The sequence below is a fragment of the Balaenoptera acutorostrata genome, chromosome 9 (assembly GCF_949987535.1).
Source record: "Balaenoptera acutorostrata chromosome 9, mBalAcu1.1, whole genome shotgun sequence".
NCBI lineage: Eukaryota > Metazoa > Chordata > Mammalia > Artiodactyla > Balaenopteridae > Balaenoptera > Balaenoptera acutorostrata.
In genome coordinates this window covers 62,951,646-62,977,594 of record NC_080072.1, presented here as the reverse complement: position 1 = coordinate 62,977,594, position 25,949 = coordinate 62,951,646, and the positions used below count along the sequence as shown (strand labels likewise).

Genomic DNA, 25,949 nt, shown 5'->3' with positions numbered 1-25,949 from the left:
TTCAAACCTTTTTACTCAAAGTAAGAAATACATTATTCATCATGACCCAGTAAATACATATGCACATAAAGCTGAAAGAAAAATTTCATTAAAGTATACGTTTTATGTACAGTAAACTTTGCTATTTTCCATTCTGTCTTCCTCTTTTTTTAAAAAGTGGAGGTCACAATTCATTAACTTGATTTAATAACTCACTAACGGGTTGTGATCTACAGCTTGCAGATGGAGTAAACAAGGAGGAGCAGTCCAGGCAGATGACACAGTACACAGGCAGGAGAACTCATCTTCACTGCGTTATAGTTAGCATCTCTGGGATCCCCAGACCCTTGGTGTTCTAGCCAACTTGGAAGGCGGTTCTCCCTGGCATAGATGAGGAAGTAGAAGTGGAGGGAAATGTTTGTCAGGCATCTTCTGTGGGTCACCCATTATGTTAGTGTTTGGCGTATATTTCCCCGTATGATTCTCGCAACACCTCAAAGAATCAGGGGATATTTCCTCTATTTTACAGGTGAAGAAAGTGAGACTCAGAGAAGTTAAATATTTGCCCCCAAGCTCGCAGAACGGGACTGGACGTGAGCTAGACATTCAGGTCCTGTGTGTGAGGCAGTAGAGAACAGTGCTTATTTAAGAGCACGGTTGCTGGATTGTGCTGGACAGACAAACATTTGAATCTTGCTTCTGCCGCTTACTAGCTCAGTGATCTTGGACAAGTCAGTCTCTCTGGCCTTAGCGTCTTTATCTGTGAAATTAGTAATAAGATACCACAAAGTGGTCGTGAGGATTAAGTAAAATGGTGAATTTAAATACCTGGCGCATGCGAAGCAATTGATTAATGTCAGTGGTATTTATCATTTATTAGAAAGGCAACCTGTCCCCTGCAGGACAGAGAGACTGTAGAATTGTTCGTGAACGAGACACTTTTCTCAGCAGTGGGTGAGTCTCCCTGTGCCTTGGCTTTCCTTCATCAAGGGAAGGAGGATAGACTTCCAGGAGACCTTTTATGTTTTCAGTCCTCTGGACCCCATGAAAGCCAAAGGGAAAGGCCAGGATTCTATGGCTCCAGAGTGCCCAGCTCTGTCAACTCATCAGGCATTTCTCATCCCCCACAAGGGTCTGTCCAGAGGCAGAATCTAAAAAGAATTCAGTTGGAGACACAGCTAAGAAGAAAGGGTTGCTTTGCTTACACGTGGCCCTTCCACTTCCTCATGGGTGTTATCAGCGTCCCTATCCTCGCAATTTCTTGCATTTTTCCTCTGCATTCTTCAGCTGCTCTAAGCCCCCTGCTCATGGTTTTCTGTTCTGAATTTGAAGGATTTACCTCTTTTTACAGTGGCTCTAAGTCCACATTTTAAACTGGTAACTCAAACTTTCTACTTTCCTTGACAGTTTTTGCTTCAAAGGCTATATAATATAACAAATGCTGAGGTCTGCCTCCTGCCCCATTGTTTAACATAATGTTTTTACACATAGATTCATCAGGGCATTGATTCTTTCATACAACAAACATGGTTTCACGTACTTACCTACAATATACCAGTCTGCCGTAGATGCTAAGGATACAGAGATGAGTAAGAGCACAGACCTCCTTCCCTCAGGATTCTCATTGTCCATATCTGCAGGCAATTCAAGTAGTATGCAGATCATTATTGTAGCTGTCCTTTTATGATACCTCATGTGTTATATGCCTTGCACTTATTAACCTATTTTAATCTTTACATTATGCCTATAAGGCTTCCTACAATGAAACCTACCCAGAAGACCACTGGTATTTAAAACTCAGCTATTAAAATAGTGATCACTCTGGTCTTTATTAAAGCTTCATGGGAAAGCTCCTTGAAATGGCAATACCATCAATACTAGACCTGCAAATCCCAGTTAATGTCTTACTTTTATTATATCCTTAGTGCCTTATGCCACAGTGCTTGGCATAAGGAAGTCTCCTTAGTAAATGTTTGTTGGATGAATTAATTCCTAGACTCTCTTTCCTATACAGATGTGAAAGAAAAAAATTAGAAGATAAGCCAAGACCTTTGAGCAGTCAGTCCTACGGAAACCCAATACCAAGCATGTGGAGTCTGGCTGTGTCCTGAGGACGCAGGAACTACCTACTGGTACTGGGATTTCCAGGACACATCGGGCTCTGCAGGGCCTTTCAGGCTGCTTCATTTGCCTGCTGAACTCTGTGACCCTTTTTCAACTGAGGCCTAATTCAATAATACATTTAGACCATGACACACAGCCTGTACCCTCTTAGCAAGAGGACTTGGGGTAGGGGCTGGGTTCAGGGTGAACTTCATCCATTTTCTCGTTCTCAGCACCCTTAATCTTCCTGTTCTAGGGACATAGGACTGGGAGTTACATTGAAGCAAGTCTTGAGCAAACAGATCTCACCCAGGATTCTTTATCCTGATGGGTTTTCATTCTAGAGGAAGGATGTTCTTACCTGATTGATTTTGGTGGGAGGGGAAAGCAACATCATCATATAAGTAAGAGACCCTGGTCTTTTTTCTTCTTCTTCTTTAAACAGTAACATATCCTTCCGCTCTACTTCCTTCTCCCACTGTACTGCTGGTCAGTAACCTGGGGATGCAAAGGAAGAATGTGGAATAAAGCCAGTCAGGGAACTTTGCTCCAGTGCAAAGCTGCTTCCAACTTCACTTGGCTATGGATTTCTCCAGGTCATTTAAGGCAAAGCCATGAAATCTGTGAACTTTATTATAAGTCAGGTTTTTAACCTTCTTCTCTTCCAACCTTGGACCAACATGCTCTCAGCAGCCGTCCCCAGAGGACATGTCTCAATCCTGTGTGCATTCCCTGCCCAGTGCTTGGCACAGGGCTGGCCTACAATGGCATTTTTACTGCCTGCCATTCATTCACTCACTCATATATTCTTATTTGGCAAAATTATCATTTATTCTTTAAGAAATACAATGTATTGTAGCTCCTTGGATTCAGAGTTTCTTATCTCTCTTAAAATTTTATTGGGGGAGACATGACCAGGTACCTGAAACAGTTTAACAAAATGAGGCAGAAAGTCTGGAGATAGTCTAGACTTGGGAAGCCAGAGAGATCAGGAGAGGGCATTGCAAAGTCAGGATAGGCAGCTGGAAACACACTGAGAGGCCAGAGCTTGTGTACCAGTGCTTTACTCCCGACTTCATTTAAACCTTAAACCTTATAACAGTGCTATGACATAATTATGATTATTATCCCCATTCTACAGAGGAGGAACCTTGTAGAAGGAAAAATAACCTATACATGGTGCTACGTGGCCAAGCCATATTCTCTACCCAGGGGTGTCTCTCACTGGAGCCCATGCCCACGGTACTACAGTACAGTGAGGAGGAAGTTAATCCTGAAGGGGCAGAGGTTACATTCATATTGATAGACCTTCTGTTTGGTTTATGCTTTATACTGACTTCCTCAAGGTAGACCTGGCATCTGGTCCAGACTTCACAGTTGCTCAATTGCTGAAACTTGAGTTTCTCATTTATAAAATGGACATAATACCTGGTTCACAGGCTTGTTGTTAGGATTAAGTTAAACTAAGTCTATGAAAGAGCCTGCCAGATGGGCCCATTAGGTAAAGGGGAGGACCTTTACCCCTTCCATTGCTCAGAGCCTGCCTCCTAAGCCTGCCTCCTTTAAAGCGGAATAGATTTTGATTCTTCATTTATACTTTGAGACTCATTAGCATTATGTGCACTCTTTCAGGCATTTGCATTTTTAATTGCATCCTTAATTGTGGAACAAAAGGCTTTGTCTTCAGGCAGCTAATTTTGTGCCAGAAATAGAAAGGAGGAGGAGTCATTGGGGATCTGGTGGAGGTTTCTCCTTCACCTAAAGTCATAGGCTGGCCCCGATTTTAAAAGGTTTTTAAATTTTAGATTTCTATAGGAAGAGGGACAATAGTACCATGGACGACCCTACCATTGACCATCACATTTTTTTATCTATCCCTCTATCCCAAGATCTAGAATCAGATATCATTTTTATTAATGGCAGACCCTCATTCATTCACTTGGTCACTCACTCATTCATCCAGAAAACTGTTTCAGAGCCACAACCATCCACCTTATGCTATACTATGCCTTGGGAAATAAAAAGATTAGTAGGGCATCTTTTCTGCCCTGAAGGCACTCAAGAATCACTCTACCAACCTGGGTTCTGATCCTCACCCCCACCCCATGGTAATCATATTTCCAGAAATTTCACATCTCCAGAGGAGGTACTTTAGCTTGTTAGCCCAAAATTACTACTTCCAAGAACAATCTGAACAGCTCTAGCTACAAAAGAGGGCAGAACAATAAAAGGCACAACACAGAATGTTCACAGGAGAGAACAGGTGAGAGATGAGGGCATGGAAAAATTGAGGTAATCTCCACCCTAAATCATGAGATTAGGTTAGGAACAAGGGAATAAACTTAGGACATTGGTCCTTTCATCTCAGCATTTGAAACAGAGCCAGACACATTATAGGAAATCTTTAAGTACTTATTGAACGAACTTCTTGAATATCAATTCAAATTGATATTTGAATTGATATCAATTGAACATGAAGGTTAAACATGATGGTACTGGGAGAATCACCAGTGACTCATAGATGCTGGTTGAGTTAAGCACGTGCTCCTCTGTGTTCCTCTGCCCCATGTAAACTCTCTTCTAACCCTCACACCCTCTCCACTGCCCGCCTCTTGACTCACCTGTCCCCTGCACCGGATGGTGAGCACCTCTCAAGTGGAGATTTGCCCAGTTACAGTCTGTATCTGCATGGTCTGGCATACGGTAACTGCTGAATCCATCAAGTGAATGAATTATGGATGTTGCTAGATTGGAGAGCATTTAACTTTTAATTAAAATTTTACCTAATTACCTCATGGCCTGCAAATGGTTCCCTGCCTAACAGAGGTCCTTGTCTCTTCTTGATCGGATGAATAAACCGTCCTGTTCAGTAGTGATAATTGTCTCAAACTATGTTTTTTTAAAAACTCATTTAGCCAGACAAATGCCATATTTAATATAGGTTAAGACTTCAAATCCATTTTCCTTTTTATTGGAAATCAATAAGAACAGAAACAATAATAAACATCCACAAGTTCTTCTAAAATACTTCCTAATAATAAACAGCTAATTATAATTGCATCCTATTCTATGCCAGGCAGTTTGCTAAGCACCTTATATGGATTATCTTATATAATTCTCACAGCCCCCGCCCCCCCAAGAGATAGGTGCTAGCTTTAGCCCCACTGTAAAGAAGAGAAAATGGAGACCAGGTTTGAAGTTTACCCATAAGAGGCTGAGCTGGGCCTAGAACCTAAGCCAGCTGTCCTCTGCCCCTACCTATGGTGCCCTGTGGCTTTATTGAAAGGCTTTCATAAATTTGATCTGATTTGGTTTAAAATGTCTGTTAACTAGGTATTGTTTTCCCACAGTTTTCAGATAAGAAATCTGTGGCTCAAAGTATTGAACTATCTACTCTTTTCTCCAAGCATAGAGTAGTACCAAGCCCTTGCGTCAGTCCACTCTCTTTAAAGGTGTGTGAACCCACAACTCACATGTATCTTTGTCTAATGTTTGCCTCCTGTTTCATTTACTGCCACGTTACACACCGCATGATTTCTATAAAACTACTTATGCATTGTTAAATGTCGAATGGGCAGCTGAATGAATATCATAGTCACCTTAGATCCTGTACTCTAGTTTGAAGATGCCCAGAGCATGCGGATTTGTGGTTAAACTGAGCGAGACCCCCTGAGCTGCGGCCATGACAACAGTGTGAACAAATTCTCTGCCCCTCTTCTGCCAGCAGATTCTGCAGCCTGCGTAGCCCTAGCCAGGTAAAGCCCCACATCAAAGAACACAATTGAAGTGCCTGTCATACGTTGTGCCCCGAACGTGGGGGAACATGCAGCCTGAGACCCACAGTCAGCTACACAATTTGTGGGGCCCAGTGCAAAGTGAAAATGGGGCTCCACATTCAAAAATTAGAATGTAAAGACAGTGAGAGCAGAGCATAATACTAAGTGCGGGACTCTGCAGTCACGCAGGCCCACACCCGTGATGCCAGTCCTGCTAACACCTGGCTTAGGACAGTTTGCTCAAAGCTGAAGGCATGTGTGTTTCCCTTAGTAAATAGTGCAGCAAGTGTAAGAAACACCATATCAGCATTGGGAACATTTTCAAGGAGCCAAGCTTTGTCTTTTACCTAAAAGAGTACTTTGTATAAAGTATCCATATGTCTGCTTTTGGGATCTGTGGAAACACTACCTTTCAGCCCTCTTAGTGCTTGAGGACCTTGAAATTCCACTTGCTCTGAGCTTTCAACGGCCTACTCTCAGTCATCACTCTCCACTGTAGGAAATCTTTCAAAAGTTAAGTGGTGTCATTTTTTCACATTTAGTTAGCACCTGCAGTACACTGTTCTGCAAAACAATCTTCCTGTTCTGCAAAAGTTACTACCCCTTCTCCTTGCTCCTCAGGTCTAAATTTTTCAGAAAATATATAAAAGTGCCTCAAAGGACTTTGGAAATCACTGGAACCTGTTGGGTGTTGGTGTCCTTTCCATGTGTGATTTCCTACATGCAGAGGCTGCAAGACTTGTAGATTTCCCTGACCAACATTAGAATTTAAAAAATCAGGGGCCTGACATGGGGTTGACAACTTAATTTCACCAAGTAAGAAGTCTAAAAATAATAAACCCACATACAAATTATATTTTAAATTGATCGCTCTTTATTATTGCCATCATTTTATATAAGAAAGGCCACTTTAATGTCAGAAAAATGGGAACAAAATATAAGCATCAGGAAAAGTACTCCAAATTTTAAAATTTATAATTTTATAAACCTCACTAGATGCATCTCCATCTTTCTACTATCCACATAATCCTATCTTGTAGCTAAAAAAATTAAGGCAAACATTGTGATAGCTAACTTGTTTAAATTCTTAACCCTGAATTTTTTGGTTCTAAGTGATTATAAAATGCCTGAGATGGCTTTTTACCTTTGTCCTTCCTTGATGAAGAAAGTCATCTTTTAGATTTTCTTTTTCCTCATGTATTTTCTTCATTTTTTTATACCATTTTCTCAATAAGTAGGAAGCCCAGACTATTGCTGGTGAACATCCTCTATGGTAAACTGATGCTTTTTGGTGATGATTGTTAAGAGGTAAGAAGGAATTTCCATTATCAAAATTGTATTTTTATTATTTTTTAAATTGTACTTTCATGTATTTTACATCATGGCATCCTTTATTTTAAAAACGGACTCTTAAAAGGTATCATCACATTCTAGTGTCTTCCACTGTATTTTAAAACATTGTATAACTGTATTGTTTCAGAACAGATGGCTTACTTCATATACTATTCCCCTTAATTTTCTTCAGATTACATCTTGTACATGCTTCTATTTTTATTTTTATTTTTTAACTTTTTTTGGCCCTGCGGTGTGGCTTGTGGGATGGGATCTCAGTTCCCCAACCAGGGATTGAACCCGGGCCACGGCAGTGAAAGCGCCGAATCCTACCTACCCAGTAGACCACCAGGGAACTCCCCCTTAATTTTCTTAAAAATGCAGATTTGGCCTTTCAGATGATGGATCCCACGCGTTAAAAAAAAAAGTCTGATTCATGGGTAAAATAATGAGAAAATGCAATGTGAACTGAATAGAACTTTACAACAAACAGGATATTTGGTAGCTTCTAGTGACCTCTGTCACATAAATATATATTCTCATGTAAATTAACTTTGTAGTTCTTACTCTCCAGACAAAGCTCTTAACCAGTTCCTGTGGCTTCTCAACTGTTTCATCCCTCTCTTCCTGTTAAGGAGGGCTCTGAGTTAGTCATCAGGAAGGGGTTTCTGTGTTTCTGGTTGCTGTGAATCCAGGTCAGCAGAGAGTTTCCCTATTTCTAAAAGGCCTGTGTTGAATGAACCCCAGTGTTGGCCCTTTATAAGATTATAACACTTTTCTCTATTCCTAAAATTCCCTGTTTCTGCCCCTTCCCTCATAAATGGATGCCCCCATTCTATGCCCACCTCCACAACACACTCAGATCTTCTTATGAGTCCTTGATGATGTAATGGATTCAGGTATCCTGAGGACAAGAAGATGGTGATGAGAATTTAGATCTCATAATATCTATGAGGGAGTATCATTATTACCCCCATTTTACAGTTAATGAAACCAAGGTTAGATAGTTCATGTTATTGCCCAAAGTTGCACAGCAAAGAAGGAAAACAAATATAAATTAGTTCTGTCTGTTGCCAAATCCCTGGTCTTAACCTTAATGTCCAGGGTTTCTGGAAATACCACATTTTCTTGGATATGCTTGATTTCCTCTATGCTCCCTCACTCCTATTGGTACTTATAATTGTTACAGAAAGTCATATAAGTTTTACTCTGGAAAATAGTAATTTAATGTATAGTGCATCTCCCTCAATAATAAATGAGTACCTTAAAGACGGTTGGTGAGTGGACCCTTGACATGGAGTTTTGATGGCTCAAATTTAAACCATAGGGTCATACCCTTCGTCAAGCAAGCGTCCTCATCAAAGAGGCATGAACTTTCCTGCTGCATACAGGATGAGAAGATTGCAACACCTTTTGATTAACCTACAGCAAGTATGGTATAGTGGAAAGGATATGGGTTAAAGTTTTTCTTGGGTGACTACTGTTTATAAAAAACTATATAGAATGCTGTCAAGGAATGAAAAGGTGGATCAGATATGCCCTCAGGATGCAGTTAAAGCTAGTTAGTATTATTTTCATCTGTTTTTTTTCTATGTTATTCTTAATCCAGACTCTGCTCCAGGATCTGACAGTGTGTGTCGGGAGGGGGGGGGCGCGAAGGGGCACTAGGAAATAGATATTTGAAAGGTCAGCTATGAGAGGTTCCAAAAGCAAAGCTGTATTTTTTTTTTTTTTGGGGGGGGTCATCTTTGGCAGTGTGTTTCCTCTCTGCAGGGAGTAATTAGGCACTGTCATAGAATGAAACACTAACTCCTCTAGAATACCAACTCACTCAGCCATTCATGCATGAGTCCACAGTGGAATGGAATAGGCAAAAAGCCTGAGTTTTAGAGTCACAAGTACTTGGATTTGAATCCTGGCTTTGCCACCTATTTCTTGTGTCATGACCCTGGCAGTTCATTTCCTCTCCCTCTGGGCCTCAGCTTCTTCTATGAAATGAGGATAATAAGTACACAACTCAAAAGGTTTTATAAAGAATAATGTCTGTAAATCACCTAGCATCTTACACAAACCCTTCCAGAAATTAGAAAAGAGAGAAGACTTCTTAGCTTTTACAATACTAACATCTCCTTGATAGCAAAACATGACATGGTAACTATAAGAAAAGAAATTTACAGTCCAGTCTCTTCTTATAAAACACAAGATCAAAAATCCAAAATAAAATATTAATTACCAAAGTGAATCCAGTGATACCTAGAGAGGATACTATATAAGATGCCCTAATCCTAAAGGACATTTATCATATTGATAAATTGAACTACATTAAAATAAAAACTTTGTTCAACAAAAGATACCATGAATAAAATAAAAGTGTAAACAGAGCATAGGAAAACATTTCTAAGGCAGAGATCTGGAAAAGCATTTATAATCAGAATATGTAAATAACTGCCACGAGTTATTAAGAAAAATAGACCAAATTGTTTTAAATGGTCAAAAGACTTGAATAGGCATTTCATGAAAGAGGATATGTAAACGGTGAGTTCACATGTGAAATGGTGTTCAGTTCATGGGTCATCAGGAAAATGCAAATTCAAGCCCTAATGCCACTATCTACCCACCAGGATTATTGAAAAGACCACTCATTCCATATGTTGGTAAATGTATGAGACTCTCATGGCAGTGTCCCGTACATTGCTCATGGGAGGTAAGTTGGTATGACCACACTGGAAGACTGTTTGTCAGTGTTTACTATTGTTGAACATATTATACCCTATGGTTCATTCCGAGGTATATACACAATAGAAATATTTATGTATTTTCAACAAAAATACATACAAGAATGTTCATAGTAGCGTTGTTTGTGATAGCCTTAATCTGGAAATAGCCCAAATGTCTATCAACAATAGAATAGGTAAATAAATTGTAGTATATTTACACAAGGGAATATTAAACAGCAATGAAAATGAGCGGCTGCTACATGTAGCAGCAGGTAGGAGTATTATAAATATAATATTGAGTGAAAGAAGCCAGCCACACACATAAACTACACGCATATTAGTTTTCTGTGCTGTCATAACAAATTACCACACAAATTCATTTTCTTACCGTTCTGTAGGTTAGAAGTCCATCAGTCTCACCAGACTGACATCAGTGTATGAGCAGCCTACGTTGCTTTCTGGAGGTTCTAAGTGAAGATCTAATTCTTGCTTATTTGGATTGTTGGCAAAATTCATTTCCTTACAGTTGTAGGACCTAAATTCTTGCTTTCTTGCTGGCTGTCATCTGAGAGGCATTCCCATCTCCTAGAGGCTGCCACATTCCATGGCTAGTGGCCCTTTCCTTCACATTAAAAGCCGAGTACTGCGAGTTCACTCCTCACTTGCGTCTCTCTCACCTATGCAGGAAAGGTTCTGCACTTTTAACACTTATAAAGACTCATGGGATTAGATTAGGTCCACCCAGCTAATCCAAGATAATTTCTTGGCACTGTAGTGTCCTTAACCTTCATCACATCTACAGAGTCTCTTTTGCCATGTAAATAACATATTCACAGATTTTAGGGATTAGGGCTTGGACATCTTTGGGTGCGCCATTATTCTGTCTACCACGGTGTGATTCCATTTGTATAACATTCAAAAACAGGCAAAATTAACCTATAGAAGAGAGTACCTTTGGCATCACATTTCTAATGTAGAAAGGAATAATAATATCCACTTAAAGAGTTGTTATAAGTATTAAATCCAACAAAAGTATCAGTTGCTTCAAAAAGTGTCTGCCATGAAACAGACACAGTATTTGTTATGTCCTAGTTCCTTTTCTTTCCCCTCCCCCAACTTTATCGTTTCACCTGTAAAAATACTGCAGTCAGCACTTTGCAGGATAAGGTATTCTGAAGATTTACAGATCCTCTGTGACAGTGTTTTGCCTATCCCCTAGAAATCAGGATTTAAGCAAGAATTCCATGTGCTACTTGGGATAAAGCAAATTTGGGAAATAATGCTCTTTGGAATTTATTTGAAACACTGCTGAAAACACAGGAAGTGCTGAATGATCTGCTCCAGCCCCATCCAAAGTGCTACTCGCTGCACTTTTTAAGCCACACAAACCCAAATCAGCCATATTATACCAATGAAAACATCATTAAAGTAAGGAATTCTTAAAATAGTGAACTAACCACAGATCGAAGTAGAACCAGCAGTCAGTGCTTCTAGAACTTACTCCTTTGCTAGAAGGCTCAGTCTATGGCTCTTAGAGTGTAGCACAGAGTCTAAGTAGAAAAAAGTTCCGTAAATATTTGTTAAATTCAACTGAAATTACAAAGGTTGTCCAGTTGTTTATTTTTTGTATTATTTTGTTTTTCATTAAAGCTTCTGTTGCCCATGCCCATGACTTATTGAACGTGCTAAGAAAGAAGTCTGGTGAGAATTAGGTCTAACATTCATTTCGTTCACTTGTGCCTCCTCCTGCTTTCCATTCATTTTATAAACAACTGTTGATAGTCCATGTGCCAGACACTAAGGTGGGTTCAAGGAATACAAGGATAAATACACTCAGTCCTTGCTGTAGGGTACTCCCGATCTAGTGGGGAGACCAACAATAAAAGCATGTCCAAATCTGATGGCCAAACCCACCTCCCCCTCCTACATGGAATTTAGATTGGTCTGTCTTGAGCGCCTGCCAGGATAGGTCATGTCCCAATGTGACCAGTTCACACCGGCTTTCTCTCCTGGGAAGGGCCAAGAAGAGTCTCTAAGGTAGGTTTGTTTCACTAGTTGGCTCTTCATGCTCTTTATCTCAGTGTTTGCCAACCTTGGCTGCATGTTAGAATCACCTGGGGAGCTGAAAGAAATAACTTTTGTTTTCCTTTATACTACTCACTGAATACTTCACTTCTCACACTAGATGTCTGGGTTTTTCCCCACACCGACCAGTTCTCCAACACCAGCTGGGTGTCCTACAGTTTAAGTCAGTTCTGGCACTGTCTACGTGGAGACAGTCAGATCCTACAGGTTAAGGGTTCAGCCCTACAAGACTGCCCCCACTTCAGATGCCAGTCACAAGTCCAGATTGTTACCTGTGTTTCTGACCAACTGACTGTAAATCAGAGGTTCGGACAGTCCTCTCAATCTCTTCGGATTCAGTATTTCCTAGAGCAGCTCATAGAACTGAGGAAAATAGTTTACTTTGTAGATTACTGTTTTATTATAAAAGAAGAAGACTCAGGAACAACCAGGTGAAAGAGATACCTAGGGCAAGATATGGGGGAAGAGGTACTGAGCTTCCATGCTCTCTCCAGGAGTGCCACCCTCCCAGTGAGGGCCACGCGGTCAGCATCTCCATGTTTTCAGCAACCCAGAAATCTCCCTCAGCTCCATCGTTTAGGATTTTTATGGAAGCTTCATTACTAGGCATCATTGATTAAATCACTGACCATTGTCGATTATTTCAACCTGCAGCCTCTCTTCCTTCTTCAGAGGTTAGGAGTGCAGCTGAAAGCTCCAGCCCTCTAGTTGCATGGTTCCCTGGGTAAGCAGCTTCCATCCTTAGGGACTTTATAAAAGCCAGCTCATTAACAGAAACTGAGGTGTGGTAGAAAGGGGCTTGTTATGAATAGCAGGAGACACCTTTATGGCTCTTACCACTTGGGACATTCCAAGCGTTTTAGGAGCTCTGTGCCAGGAATGGGACAAAGACCAAATCTCACTGTAAATCACAATATCACAAGTGCTTTTAAAAACCCTGATGCCCAGGCCCCAGCCCAAACCTATTGAGTCAGAATTTCTGAGAATGTGTCTTGGGCATCATTATTTTTTTAAAGGTCCTCTAGTGATTCCAGTATGCAGTAACATTAAGAACCACTATTTAATCTTTTCTTTTTCTTTTTCTTTTCTTTCTTTCTTTTTTTTTTAAACTTTATTTATTTCCTCCTCAACCTGAGAATAATAGCTTAAAAAGTCTTAGATTGCTTGCATGGAAGTCTAATTAATGCCAACCTGCAGCTAATGGGAGGGCCAGTTCCTGGGATTGCTTTCAGTTTTGATCACATCCAGATTCAGAATTTGGAAACCAGCCTTGAACCTGATGCTATAATTTGCTAACACTTAGCAAAAATAAGATTTCCTAGTTCAAGACTAAGTAACTTTGGAAAGCAGGTTGAAAAGATTGGTGAGATTTCTTGAGAATCAGAGTTCTAACATTCCTATTTTGATTTCCAGTGAATAAGAAATGAACTGGTTAGAAGTTCGTAAGTTGCATGAGGTTCCTTTGAAAATGTTCAGAGTATAGTGAGCTCAAAAAAACCCTGGTTTGAATGCTGCATCTGTGTGTGGAGGGGGTGGGGCAGGTAATGACCAGGCTTTGCAATAAATTTAAGTACGACTAGGTTTACCGAATCCTCGTTTCTGGTGCTTACTGATCCCCTCTTCCTCCTCTGTAGTGCACTGCCCCCCATTCTTTTTACAGCCCACCCCCACAGTTTTGAGCCTGGCCTCTCCCCTGCTCTCTCTTCTTTCTCTCTCTTCTTTCCCTGCACCACTCCCTGCCTTAGGGCTTAGCCTATCTGCAATCGGTTGGCATGGAAACACTAGATGAGCCTGCCTGGTGGGAGAGATGTTCTGTTTCCAAGTGAAAATGGAAAAGATTCAAGTGTGATTCACTTCCAGCCATTTTAACTCTTAAGTTCATCCATCTATTTAAACTGTATCTGTGGCTCCTGATCACCTACAAGGTAAAGGAGATTATCTTGGTCTGGACTCCGCCCCCAGCACCCCCACTGGTTCCCCTAACAGACCCTGGGCTGCAGCCTCAGAGAGCACCCTGCCCTTTCATTTCTCCCTGCCTCTGCCCGGGCCCTTTCTTCAATCTGAGTATAGACTCCTCCTTAGGATTTCTGTCTAAGAGATGCTCAAAGGCCTTTCAAGAACCAGTGCAGGCACATCTTCCCGGGAGTTTTCCTGGCCCACACCTCTCTGCCCCCTCCTCTCATAGCACTTCAGTTACAGGGAATGTGGGACACTCCAAGTGTAGGTGACTGTTTCCCCCCCCAGACCGTGAGCTCATTGAAAGAGAAGCATGGTACTGCGAGGAGCATGTGTTTTTCACACTCCTAGCGTGCAGTCCTGGCTCCAACACTTACTAGAGCTGAGATCTTGTACAAACCACTTACCTCTGCTGAGCTTCACTTTCCTAACACCTAAAATGGGAATGATGCTACCTAATAAGTCTCCTGTTTATCAGATGCTGGTTATGTGTCAGGTACTTTATCTTATTTAATCCCCACACTAATTCAATGAGAGATAAGGCAATATTATTGAGTCCCTTTTACAGTTAGGAAACTAAGACTCAAGAGTCAAGAGACCTGCCCTAAATCTACACAGCTCCTACATGGTGGAGCCAGTATTCAAGCCCAGGTCTGACTCTTTACTACTCTGCTCTAGTGCCTGTGTATGTACCTAAAGCACCTAGCCCTGTGCTTGCTCTTGGGAGTAGGTAGGGGATGGGTGGACAGATGGATGGATCGATGATAAACTGCCTTGGAAAAAGTACCATCCTATGCTCTCTATGGGGATCCAAATGGAAAATTAAACCTTCTGTTGTTTTCTAATGTGCACAGTTTCTACAAACTTGTGGCTAAAGTCAAGAATATAAAGGCATCTATCACCTTTGTTTATACCTGTGTACTACTACAAAAACATGCTTCCTACCCATTTGAACCACTGCCTCCCGAAAGAAGCTGAAGGTAAATTAGATCCTTGAGAACTGGAAAGCAAAAAATGGCCTTTGAATAGGTATTAAATCACCTTGACAGCTGCCACTGCCACTGGGAAAGAAGCCCTTCAGTGTCCCGTGTTGCTGTCCTTCAGCACAGAGTCTAGCACCTTACTGCTTGGGGGGAATGGGGGGCTGGCAAAGAAAAGGATGGTCAAGTGATTGCTACTCAAGGAGACATAGTTAAGTTTTAGTGTAGATCATTCGGTACCATTCAGAGAATTTCTACGATTTTCTTTTCTCACCAGTAATTTAGCACAAGAAGAAAATATGTGGTCTTATTCAACTATTTCTATTTTTACATACAGATAAGTAAAAATCTCTTTCAGTGAAGGGATTCTGTGTTACAGCTGAGTGTATGTAAATAATGCCTTTGGTTTCAAAAGGATAGAACAAAGCTTGTCAGTTTGTCTAGGACCAGCCACCACACAATGTTTCTTTTTTTATAGCATGCTTCAGTCATAGACTTGGTTACCAGAGCTACTGATTTTTAAAATTATAGTGCTGAAATTATTAAACAGCATGGTCTCCTACAGAATCCTAGAAGCAGTGAATAAATAGTACCGCCTTCCATCATATTTCCCTTTCCCTTCTCTCTCTCTCCCCTCTCGTCTCGATATACATGCATTAAACCCAGCTCCCTTTACACTCAAAAGGACTATGAAATTGTTTCCCCAGTGTTAAAACACAGGATTTTTTGAATGACCACAGCCAGTAGTAGTTCTAGCTATAATGCCAAAATTGTGATTCACTATAGTTTGCAACATAAATAGATAAGACAATTAGAATATTCTTTGTAAAATAATGGCTTTTATTTTGGATCTGGTTTATTCTTGAGGAAAATTAAAAAGACCAGGAGTGTTGATACAGGAAGGGTTTTGTGTTAATTTTTAACCAACCTGTTTTTGAGAACCAGAATAGTGATGCACTTAGAAGCTTAAGTTCTTTGATCAGATGACCTGGATTTTACTGTGGTTCCTACATTTACTGATTGTATGACCTTGGACATGTGATTTATACGCTCTAAGTCTCAGCTTGCTCATTTTTATACTGTGGAGAACAAGCTCATTATCATGTTGTATAAATAAAATCAGATACTGTTTATAAAATGCTTAACACACTTTTCAGCCTATATGAAGACATGCTTAATAAATGGTAGCCACTGTTATTATTATCATCATCATCATTATCATTATCATCATTGGATTGTTGTAAGGATTAAATAATGCATTACTTCTAGGAAGATGGGATGTACTTAATAAACACTAGATATCATTATGGTTACCTTGGGTTTGTTATCCTGTCACTGTTCCATAGATGGGCGCTATACTGCTATTCCCCAAGTTCTCTTCTTTTCTCTCCTTGCTTTATTTGCTTCCGTGCCAAGAAAATAGCAGGGCTCCATAAATATTTAATTACCTTCCCATTTTTCTTTTGATCTGTTTCCAGTCATACCCATCGATAGGGACATTCCTTTTCCCACCTTGAGATCCGTGAAGCCTGGGGAAAATTGGAGGACCTAGGTTCAAGTTGTTGTATGACGTTGTACAAAGAACTCTCATGTCTGGTCCTCAGATTTTTAGATGTAAAACAAGGTCATCTCTGAGATCTCTTCCTGTCTGATATCCACTGGCTCTCAGATTCTGTTTTAATCAGTCTTTGGGGGAGCTACATAGTATAGATGTTCAGATCTTAGAGAACTGCTATTTGCAGTGAATTTAAGGATTGGATATGAAAAGAGTAGACTCTGAACAATGTTATTTCAGTTCTTTAACCTAATATGATATTTGAGGAGTATAACCCTGGGGTTGCACTCAAAATTTGATGGCATGAAAATAATCCCCATTTTTGCCAAAAGTACAAGCATGTGAGTTCAAGAACCAAGCATTTAAAACTTGACCAAATTTCCTACAGAGTGGTGTCCAACCTGTGCTCATGTGACAGTCTTTGGCCCCAAAAGGTTAATTCTATTGCACATAAAGAGGTAATTCTGGATTAATAGAGAAAATTGAATAGAAAACCATAGGGCTTCAACATGGCTACTTTAGAAACAAACTTTTCCAATAGGATTTTCTTTGCTTGGGCATAGAAAGAGACTGCATTTTATAAATTTCCGTTTTTAGCTTATTTCAACTTCAGGGTGGGAGTAGGGAGGTGGGGTGTGGGGAGAAGGGAGTGTTCATGCAAAGACCTACATGTGCTCTTATACACAACCTATGTTGTTGTCAGTAGTGGGAAAAAGTAGTTTTTTTTTTTTTATTTTTTTTATTTTTACAAGAGATAAATAGACTGACACCAAGCATTGTACATGGATGACCACAACAAAAGCAACAATGATTGCAATTACCAAACATGAAAACACAGTTATACTATGTCATAATATTGACATTCAGTCCAGTAATCCTCCACTGTAACAGCTCCTTTACTTTGCAGTGAAAATTGATTTGTATATTCTTTTCCTCTGAGTTCTTGTGGGATTTTTTTTTTTTAATTCAGACAGAAAGTCACAAAAATTATACTCATCCTCATCAGTTCACTCAGTCCCATGTAATTAATTTCTTTTTTTTTTTCATCTTGATCTTTTGTTAGCACTTTTATGAGTTCATCAGTTTTTCATTAGAGTTCTGAAAATGCTTATTCATTCAGTTCAGCAGTACAGTCAGTTACCAGAAACCTGTACTTGTCAGAGTCTTTTCCATGAATTTCTTGAAGATGAAACCCTTTTATAGGAACATATTTGCAAAATCATCAGAGTACACCCAGAACTGTCTGTAAATGACAAAAGACTTAAACATGACCATGGTAAAAGATTTGATGAAAGTTCATAATAATGCAGTTGACAAGAAAATTAGTTATTTCTGAGATATACATTTTAAAGTAATAACTAGGATTATTACTTATAACATTATACCAGAACATATAAGATTTTTAGACGTTTCCTGTAATGTCTGAAACATTTATATTAACATATTTCCATACATATTTCCATACAAATACAAATATAAGATTTTTAGAAATTTCATGTAATGTCTGAAACATTTATATTAACATATTTCCATACATATTTCCATACAAATACAAATATAAGATTTTTAGAAATTTCATGTAATGTCTGAAACATTTATATTAACATATTTCCATACATATTTCCATACAAATACAAATATAAGATTTTTAGAAATTTCATGTAATGTCTGAAACATTTATATTAACATATTTCCATACATATTTCCATACAAATACAAATATAAGATTTTTAGAAATTTCATGTAATGTCTGAAACATTTATATTAACATATTTCCATACATATTTCCATACAAATACAAATATAAGATTTTTAGAAATTTCATGTAATGTCTGAAACATTTATATTAACATATTTCCATACAAATAACCCAATGAAAGTTTAGTATTAGTTGTTTTGTTTGTTTTTTTATACTGCAGGTTCTTATTAGGCATCAGTTTTATACACATCAGTGTATACATGTCAATCACAATCGCCCAATTCAGCACACCACCATCCCCACCTCATCGCAGTTTTCCCCCCTTGGTGTCCATATGTCCATTCTCTACATCTGTGTCTCAACTTCTGCCCTGCAATCTGGCTCATCTGTACCATTTTTCTAGGTTCCACATACATGCATTAATATACGATATTTGTTTTTCTCTTTCTGACTTACTTCACTCTGTATGACAGTCTCTAGATCCATCCACTTCTCAACAAATGGCTCAATTTCGTTCCTTTTTATGGCTGAGTAATATTCCATTGTATATATGTACCACAACTTCTTTATCCATTCGTCTGTTGATGGGCATTTAGGTTGCTTCCATGACCTGGCTATTGTAAATAGTGCTGCAATGAACATTCGGGTGCACGTGTCTTTTTGAATTACGGTTTTCTCTGGGTATATGCCCAGTAGTGGGATTGCTGGGTCATATGGTAATTCTATTTTTAGTTTTTTAAGGCACCTCCATATTGTTCTCCATAGTGGCTGTATCAATTTACATTCCCACCAACAGTGCAAGAGGGTTCCCTTTTCTCCACACCCTCTCCAGCATTTGTTGTTTGTAGATTTTCTGATGATGCCCATTCTAACAGGAGTGAGGTGATACCTCATTGTAGTTTTGATTTGCATTTCTCTAATAATTAGTGATGTTGAGCATCTTTTCATGTGCTTCGTGGCCGTCTGTATGTCTTCTTTGGAGAAATGTCTATTTAGGTCTTCTGCCCATTTTTGGATTGGGGTGTTTGTTTCTTTGATATTGAGCTGAATGAGCTGTTTATATATTTTGGAGATTAATCCTTTGTCCGTTGATTCATTTGCAAATATTTTCTCCCATTCTGAGGGTTGTCTTTTCGTCTTGTTTATGGTTTCCTTTGCTGTGCAAAAGCTTTGAAGTTTCATTAGGTCCCACTTGTTTATTTCTGTTTTTATTTCCATTACTCTAGGAGGTGGATCGAAAAAGATCTTGCTGTGATTTATGTCAAAGAGTGTTCTTCCTATGTTTTCCTCTAAGAGTTTTATAGTGTCCAGTCTTACATTTAGGTCTCTAATCCATTTTGAGTTTATTTTTGTGTATGGTGTTAGGGAGTATTCTAATTTCATTCTTTTACATGTGGCTGTCCAGTTTTCCCAGCACCACTTATTGAAGAGACTGTCTTTTCTCCATTGTATATCTTTGCCTCCTTTGTCATAGATTAGTTGACCATAGGTGCGTGGGTTAATCTCTGGGCTTTCTATCTTGTTCCATTGATCTATGTTTCTGTTTTTGTGCCAGTACCATATTGTCTTGATTACTGTAGCTTTGTAGTATAGTCTGAAGTCACGGAGTCTGATTCCTCCAGCTCCATTTTTTTGCCTCAAGACTGCTTTGGCTATTCGGGGTCTTTTGTGTCTCCATACAAATTTTAAGATGATTTGTTCTAGCTCCGTAAAAAATGCCATTGGTAATTTGATAGGGATTGCATTGAATCTGTAGATTGCTTTGGGTAGTATACTCATTTTCACAATGTTGATTCTTCCAATCCAAGAACATGGTATATCTCTCCATCTGTTGGTATCATCTTTAATTTCTTTCATCAGTGTCTTATAGTTTTCTGCATACAGGTCTTTTGTCTCCCTAGGTAGGTTTATTCCTAGATATTTTATTCTTTTTGTTGCAATGGTAAATGGGAGTGTTTCCATAATTTCTCTTTCAGATTTTTCATCATTAGTGTATAGGAATGCAAGAGATTTCTGTGCATTAATTTTGTAACCTGCAACTTTACCATATTCATTAATTAGCTCTAGCAGTTTTCTGGTGGCAGTTTTAGGATTCTCTATGTATAGTATCATGTCATCCGCAAACAGTGACAGTTTTACTTCTTCTTTTCCAATTTGTATTCCTTTTATTTCTTTTTCTTCTCTGATTGCCGTGGCTAGGACTTCCAGAACTATGTTGAATAATAGTGGTGAGAGTGGACATCCTTGTCTCGTTCCTGATCTTAGAGGAAATGCTTTCAGTTTTTCACCATTGAGAATGATGTTTGCTGTGGGTTTGTCATATATGGCCTTTATTATGTTGAGGTAGGTTCCCTCTATGCCCACTTTCTGGAGAGTTTTTATCAGAAATGGGTGTTGAATTTTGTCAAAAGCTTTTTCTGCATCTATTGAGATGATCATATGGTTTTTCTTCTTCAATTTGTTAATATGGTGTATCACATTGATTGATTTGCGTATATTGAAGAATCCTTGCATCCCTGGGATAAATCCCACTTGATCGTGGTGTATGATCCTTTTAATGTGTTGTTGGATTCTGTTTGCTAGTATTTTGTTGAGGATTTTTGCATCTATATTCATCAGTGATATTGGTCTGTAATTTTCTTTTTTTGTAGTGTCTTTGTCTGGTTTTGGTATCAGGGTGATGGTGGCCTCATAGAATGAGTTTGGGAGAGTTCCTTCCTCTGCAATTTTTTGGAAGAGTTTGAGAAGGATGGGTGTTAGCTCTTCTCTAAATGTTTGATAGAATTCACCTGTGAAGCCATCTGGTCCTGGACTTTTGTTTGTTGGAAGATTTTTAATCACAGTTTCAATTTCATTACTTGTGATTGGTCTGTTGATATTTTCTGTTTCTTCCTGATTCAGTCTTGGAAGGTTATACCTTTCTAAGAATTTGTCCATTTCTTCCAGGTTGTCCATTTTATTGGCATAAAGTTGCTTGTAGTAGTCTCTTAGGATGTTTTGTATTTCTGCGGTGTCTGTTGTAACTTCTCCTTTTTCGTTTCTGATTTTATTGATTTGAGTCCTCTCCCTCTTTTTCTTGATGAGTCTGGCTAATGGCTTATCAATTTTGTTTATCTTCTCAAAGAACCAACTTTTAGTTTTATTGATCTTTGCTATTGTTTTCTTTGTTTCTATTTCATTTATTTCTGCTCTGATCTTTATGATTTCTTTCCTTCTACTAACTTTGGGTTTTGTTTGTTCTTCTTTCTCTAGTTTCTTTAGGTGTAAGGTTAGATTGTTTACTTGAGATTTTTCTTGTTTCTTTAGGTAGGCTTGTATAGCTATAAACTTCCCTCTTAGAACCGCTTTTGCTGCATCCCATAGGTTTTGGGTCGTCGTGTTTTCATTGTCATTTGTCTCTAGGTATTTTTTTATTTCCTGTTTGATTTCTTCAGTGATCTCTTGGTTATTTAGTAACGTATTGTTTAGCCTCCATGTGTTTGTCTTTTTTACGTTTTTTTCCCTGTAATTCATTTCTAATCTCATAGCGTTGTGGTCAGAAAAGATGCTTGATATGATTTCAATTTTCTTAAATTTACTGAGGCTTGATTTGTGACCCAAGATGTGATCTATCCTGGAGAATGTTCCGTGTGCACTTGAGAAGAACGTGTAATCTGCCGTTTTTGGATGGAATGTCCTATATATATCAATTAAATCTATCTGGTCTATTGTGTCATTTAAAGCTTCTGTTTCCTTATTTATTTTCATTTTGGATGATCTGTCCATTGGCGTAAGTGAGGTGTTAAAGTCCCCCACTATTATTGTGTTACTGTCGATTTCCTCTTTTATAGCTGTTAGCAGTTGCCTTATGTATTGAGGTGCTCCTATGTTGGGTGCATATATATTTATAATTGTTATATCTTCTTCTTGGATTGATCCCTGGATCATTATGTAGTGTCCTTCCTTGTCTCTTGTAACATTCTTTATTTTAAAGTCTATTTTATCTGATATGAGTATAGCTACTCCAGCTTTCTTTTGATTTCCATTTGCATGGAATATCTTTTTCCATCCCCTCACTTTCAGTCTGTATGTGTCCCTAGGTCTGAAGTGGGTCTCTTGTAGACAGCATATATATGGGTCTTGTTTTTGTATCCATTCAGCCAGTCTATGTCTTTTGGTTGGGGCATTTAATCCATTCACGTTTAAGGTAATTATCGATATGTATGTTCCTATGACCATTTTCTTAATTGTTTTGGGTTTGTTTTTGTAGGTCCTTTTCTTCTCTTGTGTTTCCCACTTAGAGAAGTTCCTTTAGCATTTGTTGTAGAGCTGGTTTGGTGGTGCTGAATTCTCTTAGCTTTTGCTTGTCTGTAAAGCTTTTGATTTCTCCATCAAATCTAAATGAGATCCTTGCTGGGTAGAGTAATCTTGGTTGTAGGTTCTTCCCTTTCATCACTTTAAGTATATCATGCCACTCCCTTCTGGCTTGCAGAGTTTCTGCTGAGAAATCAGCTGTTAACCTTATGGGGGTTCCCTTGTATGTTATTTGTCGTTTTTCCCTTGCTGCTTTCAGTAATTTTTCTTTGTCTTTAATTTTTGCCACTTTGATTACTATGTGTCTCGGCGTGTTTCTCCTTGGGTTTATTCTGTATGGGACTCTCTGCGCTTCCTGGACTTGGGTGGCTATTTCCTTTCCCATGTTAGGGAAGTTTTCGACTATAATCTCTTCAAATATTTTCTCTGGTCCTTTCTCTCTCTCTTCTCCTTCTGGGACCCCTATAATGCGAATGTTGTTGCGTTTAATGTTGTCCCAGAGGTCTCTTAGGCTGTCTTCATTTCTTTTCATTCTTTTTTCTTTAGTCTGTTCCGCAGCAGTGAATTCCACCATTCTGTCTTCCAGGTCACTTATCCGTTCTTCTGCCTCAGTTATTCTGCTATTGATTCCTTCTAGTGTAGTTTTCATTTCAGTTATTGTATTGGTCATCTCTGTTTGTTTGTTCTTTAATTCTTCTAGGTCTTTGTTAATCATTTCTTGCATCTTCTCAATCTTTGCCTCCATTCTTATTCCGAGGTCCTGGATCATCTTCACTATCATTATTCTGAATTCTTTTTCTGGAAGGTTGCCTATCTCCACTTCATTTAGTTGTTTTTCTGGGGTTTTTTCTTGTTCCTTCATCTGGTACATAGCCCTCTGCCTTTTCATCTTCTCTGTCTTTCTGTAACTGTGGTTTTTGGTCCACAGGCTGCAGGATTGTAGTTTTTCTTGCTTCTGTTGTCTGCCCTCTGGTGGTTGAGGCTAAGAGGCTTGATGGGAGGCTCTGGTGGTGGGTAGAGCTGACTGTTGCTGTGGCGGGCAGAGCCCAGTAAAACCTTAATCCACTTGACTGTTGATGGGTGGGGCTGGGTTCCCTCCCTGTTGGTTGTTTTGCCTGAGGCAACCCAACACTGGAGCCTACCCGTGCTCTTTGGTGGGGTTAATGGCAGACTCTGGGAGGGCTCACGCCAAGGAGAACTTCCCAGGACCTCTGCTGCCAGTGTCCTTATCCCCACGGTGAAACAGAGCCACCACTTGTCTCTGCAGGAGACCCCCCAACACCAGCAGGTACGTCTGGTTCAGTCTCCCCCAGGGTCACTGCTCCTTCCCCTGGGTCCCGATGCACACATTACTTTGTGTGTGCCCTCCAAGAGTGGGGTCTCTGTTTCCCCCAGTCCTGTCACAGTCCTGCAATCAATTCCCACTAGGCTTCAAAGTCTGATTCTCTAGGAATTCCTCCTCCCTTTGCCGGACCCCCAGGTTGGGAAGCCTGAGGTGGGGCTCAGAACCTTCACTCCAGTGGGTGGACTTCTGTGGTATAAGTGTTCGCCAGTCTGTGAGTCACCCACCCAGCAGTTATGGGATTTGATTTTACTCTGATTGCGCCCCTCCTACCGTCTCACTGTGGCTTCTCCTCTGTCCTTGGACGTGGGGTATCCTCCTTGGTGAAGTCCAGGGTCTTCCTGTCAATGATTGTCCAGCAGCCAGTTGTGATTCTGGTGCTCTCGCAAGAGGGAGTGAGAGCACGTCCTTCTACTCCGCCATCTTGGTTAATCCACCAAAAAGTAGTTTTTTATTTTGGGGTTTAAAATCAGTTGTTAGATAATTTCCTGAAATCTGATTCTTCTAATTTTTTTTTTTTTTTTGTATGTGTGGGCATAACAATCAAGCCAGCTTAATGGGAAATTTCAAAATTCTGCCACCTCTAGCTCCCAGGGCCCCTCCATCTGTCCTAGTTGTGCTTGGAGCCAGAAAAGAGCGCAGAGCCAGATTTCTCATTGGCAGTAAACATGTTGGACTCTGAGGAATCAGGGCACACGGAGCCCTGCTGGGGCATGTTGGGTGCACGGCTGGCAGTGGTTCTCTCAGGGCTCTGAAGCACATGAAGTCTTCGCAAAGACTGGGTGTTGAGGTAGCAGGGCATGTCTGAGGTTAAGGGATTGCCTGGCTTAGGGTATTTTCTAAGTTCATCACCGTGTAGGCACTTTGTGCCCCTGGTGGAAGAACTTGGCCTAGAGGAAATACTCTTACTCTTGCCAGCTCCTTTTTGGTCATTTTCACCTCTGATTTAACTCATCCTATGGTTTGATGTAAATATTAGATTGAACCATATGAAATTGTCAATGTTTCATATGGTTTCGCCTAATATTTTACTTTAAAAGGGGACTTCTGTTTGAATATGCTGGCTGCTTGTTGTCACTTTGTTGGCAGGAAGGAAGGTTCTTGGACAGCAGGGGATTCAAAGTGGGAACGTGTACATAATTCCTATCTGTGATTCTGTGAAGAGTCTGTTGTGTTGAAGGCCTTGATTGTGTAACAGAACGCCGCCACGGTTTGTTGGATTTTAAATCATAATAATGGAGTTATAAATAAAGGAGAAACACTTCCTCCATTAACCTGCCACCTAACAAACAGCATAACCAACTCTGCTTTTAGCTCTTATGTTAGAATCAGCTGTGGTGTCTGAAGGTTTCTGTGATGTCAGGTTGACCCAAAGACTACTGAATCAATTCTATTGCTCAGAGAGATAGAAGCCAAGTGCACTGTTTTAAAAAATGCTATAAAATCTATGCGAGGAGGTGCTTGCATATAAATGCATGGGAAGGAGAAAGGAGAGAGACAGCCTCCTTGTGTACCCACCTTTCCTGGGAGGGGTTGGCAGCGGCTGCTCGCCTGTCACATGTTCTCTATTGCCTTCTGAACTGAAGGTATCAGACATATTGTGAATTAAGGAGTAATTTTATTTAGTAATAAATATATTGTAGGTACTTTGAACTTTTTGTGTACAAGGCAAGATACAACTAAATGAGTTAAATGCCAAAGTCAGACTTGTACACGCTGAATCACTTTCTTGAAATACAGATCTCATCTTCCTAGGAGAATAATAGTTGCTAGAACTTGTTGAGTGTGTATTACATTCTAAAGCCTCTTCATGCATCGACTTGGCCAGTATTCTTAGCAACACTACGAGTCAAGTGTTATTACCTCATTCTTCAGATGAGGAAACAGCCTCAGAGTCCATGAACTTGGCCAAGTTCACACAGAGGCAGAGTCAAGAATTAAACAGGAGTAATTCTGACTCCCAAGTTTGTACCATTCTGGTGAGCGCACAGATTCTCCTTCCAAATTATCAGAGAATTTCGAGGTTATTGTTGACATTTGATTATACCCAGACAGATTAACCGCTCATTTTAACCCTCGATTGACTTTTTTTGTTTTCCAGCTGACATCCAGCTGGTATATGCCAGACACAA

General features: G+C 39.7%; 1 protein-coding gene across 9 annotated transcripts in view; it reads left to right on the top strand.

The window, feature by feature from the left end:
* The window catches only part of DLG2 (discs large MAGUK scaffold protein 2), a 1,232,045-nt gene that overhangs the window by 1,076,937 nt on the left and 129,159 nt on the right, over window positions 1-25,949 (top strand). The window lies entirely within an intron of this gene.